Here is a 7,355-nt window from a genome sequence, read left to right on the forward strand (position 1 = left end):
TTTTTCATATAGACATATGTTTTAATTTCTCTTGTGTATATACGTAAGAGTTGAATTGCTGGTTGTATGGTAGCTCTAAGTTTAACATTTTGAGGAATGGCCAGACTGTTTTTCAAAGAATCTACACCATTTTACATCCCCTCCAATAGTATGCTAATATTCCAATTTCTCCACACTCTCATCAACACTTATTATTGTCTTTTTGATTACAGTCATCCTAGTAGATGTGAAATGATATCTCTTTGTGGTTTCAATTTGCATTTTTCTAATGACTAATGGCTTCCCTGATGGCTCAGACAGTAAAAAATCTGCCTGTAATGCAGGAGATGTGGGTTCAGTCCCTGGGTTGGGAAGATCCCCTGGAGAAGGAAACGGCATCCCACTTTAGTATTCTTGCCTGAAAAGTCCCATGGACAGGGGAGCCTGGAGGGTTACAGTCCATGGGATCGCAAAGAGTCAGATAGGACTTAGCCACCACACAACAACGAACAAGGACATTGTAAATCTTTTCGTGTGCTTATTGGCCCTCTGTATGTCTTTTCAAAACTAATTTTATTTACTTCTTTTGGCTGTGCTGGGTCTTTGTTGCTGCACATGTTTTTATCTCGTTGCAGCGCTCAGGCTTATCGCTGCAATGGCTTCTCTTGCGCAGAGCGTGGGCTCCAGTGCGTGTGAGCCTCAGCGGTTGTGGCACGTGGGCTCAGCAGTTGCAACTCCCAGGCTCTAGAGCACAGGCAGCAGTTGTGGTGCTCGGGGGTTTGTTGCTCCACGGCATGTAGGATCTCCCTGGACCAGGAACTGAATGCGTGTTTCCTGCTTTGGCAGGTGGATTCTTTGCCACTGAGCCACCAGGGAAGCCCCATCTGCATGTCTTATTTGGAGAAATGTCTGTTCAAATTCTTTGCTCATTTTAAATTTGTATCATCTATATTTTTAGTATGAATTGGGAGAGTTCTTTACATACTTTGCATATAGGCCACTTATCAAATATACAATTTACCAATAATTTTCCCCATTCTTGAGTTGCCTTTTCACTCTCTTGATGGTATTGCTTGCAGCACAAAAGTTTTACATTTTGATGAAGTCAATTTATTCTTCTTTTGTCTCTTATGCTTTGGCGTCATAGAAGGTCTACTTTTTAAGTGGATTCTGCCTTTTAAAACGTGTGTCTATTATTTAAATAAAACTTTGATATTAAATATCCAGCGCTAATTCTAAATTAGGAAAAAAGCAATAGATCCTCACTATGATCTTGAACAACTTACAGTAATTGAATAAACCTGACTGAAATCTTCTTGTTATAGAAGAAATTGGGAAAGAATGGAGTTTTCAAACTGGCAGGATGGCATCTGAGGTGTGCTTACCATCATCAGTGCAAAACACTTGTGGGGGTAGGGTTGGGTGGGGCTTGCTATAAGAGAGAAAAGTATGAAAAAAATGTACCAGGACTGAGATGTTAAGGAAGGAAGCAGCCTATTACATGTCCTGCATCTGCAAGCAAGGCCAAGACTGGATTTCAAGGCCACCTTTATCACCCTTCCCTCCCCACTCACCAACTGGGAGAGCCTGTGCAGATGATGGAGCTCTTCAGGCAGTCTGACAGGACACCAAGGTCTTTGAGCATGCCATTTCCTCTGTCTGGGAATGTCCTCCACCCCTAGTCCATCCCCCAGTCAGCTCCCAAACCTATTTTAATTCATATTTCATTTGTTACTTCCTAGGAAAAATCTTCCCTGACCTCCACACACCAACATTTCCAAGAAGATCAGTTACCTTCGAATAACTTTTCATAGGTACTGTCCTTTCCCTTCATGATGTTTTTCACAATTTCTGATTATATATTTAACTATTTCATAGTCATTTGCAACAGGCTGCAAACTCCATGAGCACAGAGTTTGTGTTTGTTTTGCTCACAATTGCAGGTCTGTCACAAAGCTTGACGTAAAGTAGGTGTTCCAATAAATATTTGTGGAATGAATGAATGATCTCAGGAACTGGAAATCCCTCTAGAATGACCCATTTGTTTCCAGAGGGGTTTCTTTTGGGGGTCCTCATGGAACCAGCATAATATAAAAAGATCACTCCCCAGTGGACAGAGCAGGGAAAATCACCCTTTCTGTCTATAAGATGGCTTCAGTACCACAGGACTTCCTCTGCGGTGGGAACTGACAGGGTCCTCAGGCTGGGCAGGGAGCACGTGGAAGCAGCTTGAGAAGTGTAGCAGCTCCTGAAATCCGCATTTCAGGAGGAGTGGGCAGAGAGAGGCTGGCAGCTAAGTGCTTGCTCTGGGGAAGTTGAACTTGCAGATGGAGGAGGTCCTGGCTACGAGCAGTCAGCACCCACAATGCTTCACACATCATGGGAGAGCAGTTCAGCTGCAAGTACACTTGTCTGAGAAAGGAACTTGGCTTTCTGGAAATCCTCAGCCAAAGCAGCCCAAATCCAATCCTGACAAACACGCCTCCTAAGACTGCAACACTTGCCTTTATCGGTCTATTTAGTTACATCTTATTTTAGAAAATGTGAGTGGGTTTTTTTTTAGCTCAAACATTCCATTTACCTCCACAAACAACTTCTGAGCAGGCACTATGAGTCAGATGTGGTATTGGATATGAGAACACCTGGGTAAACATGCTGTGACCCCTCTTCTCAAGTAGTTCACAATCTAAGGGTGAGACAAATTGTCAACAAATAATTATGATGCAGATGTGAGCACCTTGATGGAGTCTTAAAGACAGAACTGAAAAGAAAGTGATTCTTTTTGTCAGAGGCGTGGGCTGGGGAGGCCTCCTGGAAGAGGTGATTCTTGAGATGAGTCTTAAAGTAGGAATCAGAATAATCAAGGGGACACAATGAGATCAAGAAACGGAGATGCTTCAGGCAGAAGACCCGACTTGTGTTGAAATGGTTGGAGCAATATTCAAGCTGGAAACATCCTAAACTGTACATAAAATGCTTTTGAGAATGAATTCACCATTTGTTCACAACCCACATCTGACAGGGGTCTCCAGGACCTGCTGATTCCGTCTGCTGAGCATGTCTTGAATTCTTCTCTCCTGCCCTATTGGCTTTGTCCAAGCCGGCTCCTCACAAACTTCCCCAGGTCTACCGCACAGTCTCCTGACTGGTCTCCCTGCCTGAAGCCTCTAACACATCCTCCATCCAGCACATCGCACATCAGGAAGAAGTGGATTCAGAGATGCTAGCACTGGACTTGATCTCTCTCTGTCTTGACTCTGTTTCCCTTTGTGTTAGTTTCACTCTCAACCTAGCCATCTCCTTCTCTAGGCCCCACAGCCATAAGTCAGTAGGCTTCCTGCTTCAAAAAAGAGGATTTCCTCCCAACAGTGTCAATAACAATCTAACAGCATATGTTCATTTCTGAATCAATCTCTTAGAATCAAATAATGAAATACAGCCAGCCCTCCATATCTGCAGGCTCAGCATTCGCAGATTCAACCATGGATCAGAAATATTTGGAAAAAAAATTACAGAAAATTCCAGAAAGAAAATTTGAATTTGCCACACACCAGCAACTATTTAAAATAGCATTAATGTTGTATTTGGGGCTTCCCTGATGGCTCAGATGGTAAAGAATCTGCCTGCAATAAGGGAGACCTGGGTTCAATCCCTGGGTTAAGAAGATCCTCTGGAGAAGGGAATGGCTACCCACTCCAGTATACTGGCCTGAAGAATCCTGTGGACAGAGGAGCCTGGCAGGCTACAGTTCATGCGGTCACAAAGAGTCGGGCACAAGTGAGCGACTAATGCTTTCACTTTATATTGTATTTACAACTATTTACATAGCATTTATATTGTATTAGGTGTGACAAATAATCTAGAGATGATTTTAAGTATACCAGAGGATGCAGGTTATATGCAAACACTTTGCCGTTTTAAATAAGGGACTTGAACATGTGGATTTTGGTATCCGCAGGGCGGGGGGACCAATGCCCCTTGGTGCTGAGGGACGATTTACACTTATCGGTCAGGCCTGAATCATAGGTCTACTCGGGAACCGGAAGGAACCGTATGAACTGGCAGTGGTGGGGGGTGTTTCCTCCAAGCAAAACAGAGATATTATGACCAGCTGAAGGGCAAGTGAGGGTTGAAGGGGGAAAAGGAATAGTTGTTCACTGCAGTGATTGTCTGAAACACAAATCTGATCACACTGCTCCAGTGCCTTCAGGATATGGTGAGCAAGGCCTCCAAGATGCAGCCCCAGCCCCCATCTCGGCAGGGAGTCCTTGCCACTGCCCCCACACCCTCACGCTTCCTGCTTTCCACCAAAGCTCCCCGCTGCATGGAGCAGCATGGCCCAGCCCTCCTGCCCTCCACGCGCTGGCGTCTCCTTCCTCCAGTGTGACACTGAGAGCTCTGCTCTGCACCTGTTCACCTGCCCCTCCTCATCCTCACCCTGTTGCTTAGTGAATGTTGGTTAAACTGAGTAATGAATTAACCTGCCAGGCAAAGGGAGGCTTTGAAGAAAGGTCCCAAGCCTGGTTCCTCTGGATATAATTTTATTTATTTATTTTAAATAGAAATTTATTTATTTTAATTGGAGGCTAATTACAATATTGTAGTGGTTTTGCTATACATTGACATAAATCCACCAGGGGTGTACAGTGTGGATATAATTTTAGAATAAACTGACTTAGGAGACTTGCACTGGAGAGAAAAAAAAAAAAAAAAAACCAACAGGCTCTACTTAAGTTTTGCTCTGATTCACCGAAGAGCAGATAAGTTTCGTTTTTCTTTTCATGAGTGTGCATCCTGCACTCATGCGTGAAGACCCTGCCTGTTCTCAAGGACTCCCGCCTCGGCGCGCAGGCAGTGCCCAGGCCCGGCCATCCCCCTGCTCCAGGGGTCTGCTCCTGGTCTTGGATATCACTGGGAGGCTTCAAGCACGTGCAATGGGCCCTGCAGGGACAGGAGCTGCTCTCCGCCGCTGCCAGGGTGGCCTGGGTGCCACAGTTTTGCCCACCCAGACTCGGCTGTCTCTCCCCAGGTCTAAGGCTGCGTGCAACCAGGGACCGCCTTTCCCCAGTGGCCCCGCCCCCTCAGGCGGGATTGGGGCAGAGGAGGTGAGAAGGTTGTGTCTCTGACCTAGTCATTGTGCAAGTAGCTATTACTGTCTATTTTACCGAGACAGAAACTGAGTCTCCAAGGGACAAATAACTTACCCCGTGTGCCTCTGTCTACACAGCTAGCTAGATATGTAATGTCTCATTCCTCATAACTACTCATTAACTAGATTTTAGAGAAATATGGGAGCGAGCAGTTATGTCTTGTGGGCTTGTGGATCTCTGCTTGGAGACAGTGCAGGCCACCTGAGACCACCACCAGTTACAACCATTTCCACCCCACCCCTCAGACTCCACTGACCTTTCTGTCTCACTCTCAGTTAGCCATTCATTTACTTATGAATACCTATCTTCTAGGTACTGCTCTAAGCTCTGGGACACAGCAATAAAAAAGACAGGCATCAGACTTTACCTTCCAGTAGGTATGACAAAAAGTACATCAAAATGTTATATACTTTCAGAGAGTTAATAAATGTTATGCAAAAAAATCAAATGTAATTAATATTCTAGATCTTAAATTGGTTGGTGGGTTCATAAGTATTACACTATCATGCTTCGTAGTTTATTTATTCTTTTCATATTTTCTTTATATATTCTTCAAACTCGGTATTATGAATAAAAATGTTGTGCTTATGAAAGGATTAGGGAAAGAGGATGGAGAGAGACTGGGATGGGGAGTGACGGGTGTCTCAGGTGAAGTCATCAGACAAGATTTCTCTGCAGATGAAGCTATGACAAACCTGCACAATGTATTAAAAAGCAAAGACATCACTTTGCCGACAAAGTCAAAGCCATGGTTTTTCCAGGAGTCATGTGCAGATGTGAGAGTTGAGCCATAAAAAAAGCTGAGCGCTGGAGAAGTGATACTTTGGAATTGTGATGCTCGAGAAGATTCTTGAGAGTCTCTTGGACTGAAAGGAGATCAAACCACTCAATCCTAAAGGAAATCAACCCTGAATATTCACTGGAAGTACTGATGCTGAAGCTGAAGCTCCAATACTTTGGCCACCTGATGCAGCTGGCTCTTCAGAAAAGACCTTGATGCTGGGAAATACTGAGGGCAGGAGGAGAAGGGGCGACAGAGTGAGATGGTTGGATGGCATCACCGACTCAATGGACGTGAGTTTGAGCAAACTCAGGGAGACAGTGAAGGACAGGGAAGTCTGGCATGCTGCAGTCTGTGGGGTCACAAAGAGTCAGACACAACTGAGCTACTGAACAACAACAGAAGGATGAAAGAGAGCATGCAGTGCAAAGTCTGAGCGAGGAGTGATCCCCAAGGCAGGACAGGGAGGGTGAAGACCCCGCTGAGAATGACTCGGGACCTCCAGAAGCAGCAGATTGGAATGAATGGAGCCCTGTGACTGAGAGGGAGAAAGGGAAGGAGGAGGTGGGCTGAATAGGCAGGGTGTACCCCAAGCAGAGATCTTGGGCGCAAGGATCCTAGGTTCATGGCATGCGGATATTATTCCAAGTGTAATGGGGGGCGGGTTTTGTTTTTAAAAGATTAGTCTTTCGGGAGCACCACAGGAAACAGCTGCCTCTCTCATTTCTCACCTTGCCTCCCCTCTGTCCTCACACAGGCAGGATCTATGTGTCCCTCTTTCCATCTTTCCAGACTCATCAACTCTGAGAATGTGGGCTTTGTTTTTATAGGGCAAGGAGGCAGAACCAGTAAAGGTTTAACTTTATGCTGCTTTTACAGGTGACAGTTAAATCCATGTTGCCCGTAAGTTTCAGGTTCAAATATGTCTGTGAAATGTTGTTCTAGTTACTTGATTTATATTGACCATCAACGTTTTCACCAAACCATATCCTCCCTTAATTACTCTAATAACTTCACTCCTGTCATCTTTGTTCAGCTCCCCAACAATCCTCCAGAGATGCCTGCCCGGATCCCGGTCTTTAAGTGAGAAAACAGAATGGGGAAGAGGGGTTAGTGAAAAGAGCCTGGTCTAGAGACCTGGCTTTAACACCCACCATGTCTCCTATCAGCTGAGTGACTTTGGACAAACCATGCAACCTCTCTGAATCCTCTCATCTGTAAAACAAGAATAAATCCTTTCCCAGAAATAAAGTATGGAAAAAAGCACCAAGGACAGTGACTGGGATGTAAGAAGAGTCATAGTTACAAGACTTAAGTCTGATTTTAATTAAATTCTTAAATCAAAATTCTATATCTATTAAATAAATTTGACCATCGCCAGTGCTGCTTCACTGACCACTCAGCAGCTTTCTTACTATTTTTTAAAATGGCTACACATACTCCTT

Source organism: Oryx dammah, unplaced genomic scaffold (genome assembly GCF_014754425.2).
Source record: "Oryx dammah isolate SB20612 unplaced genomic scaffold, SCBI_Odam_1.1 HiC_scaffold_17, whole genome shotgun sequence".
Taxonomy (NCBI): Eukaryota; Metazoa; Chordata; class Mammalia; order Artiodactyla; family Bovidae; genus Oryx; species Oryx dammah.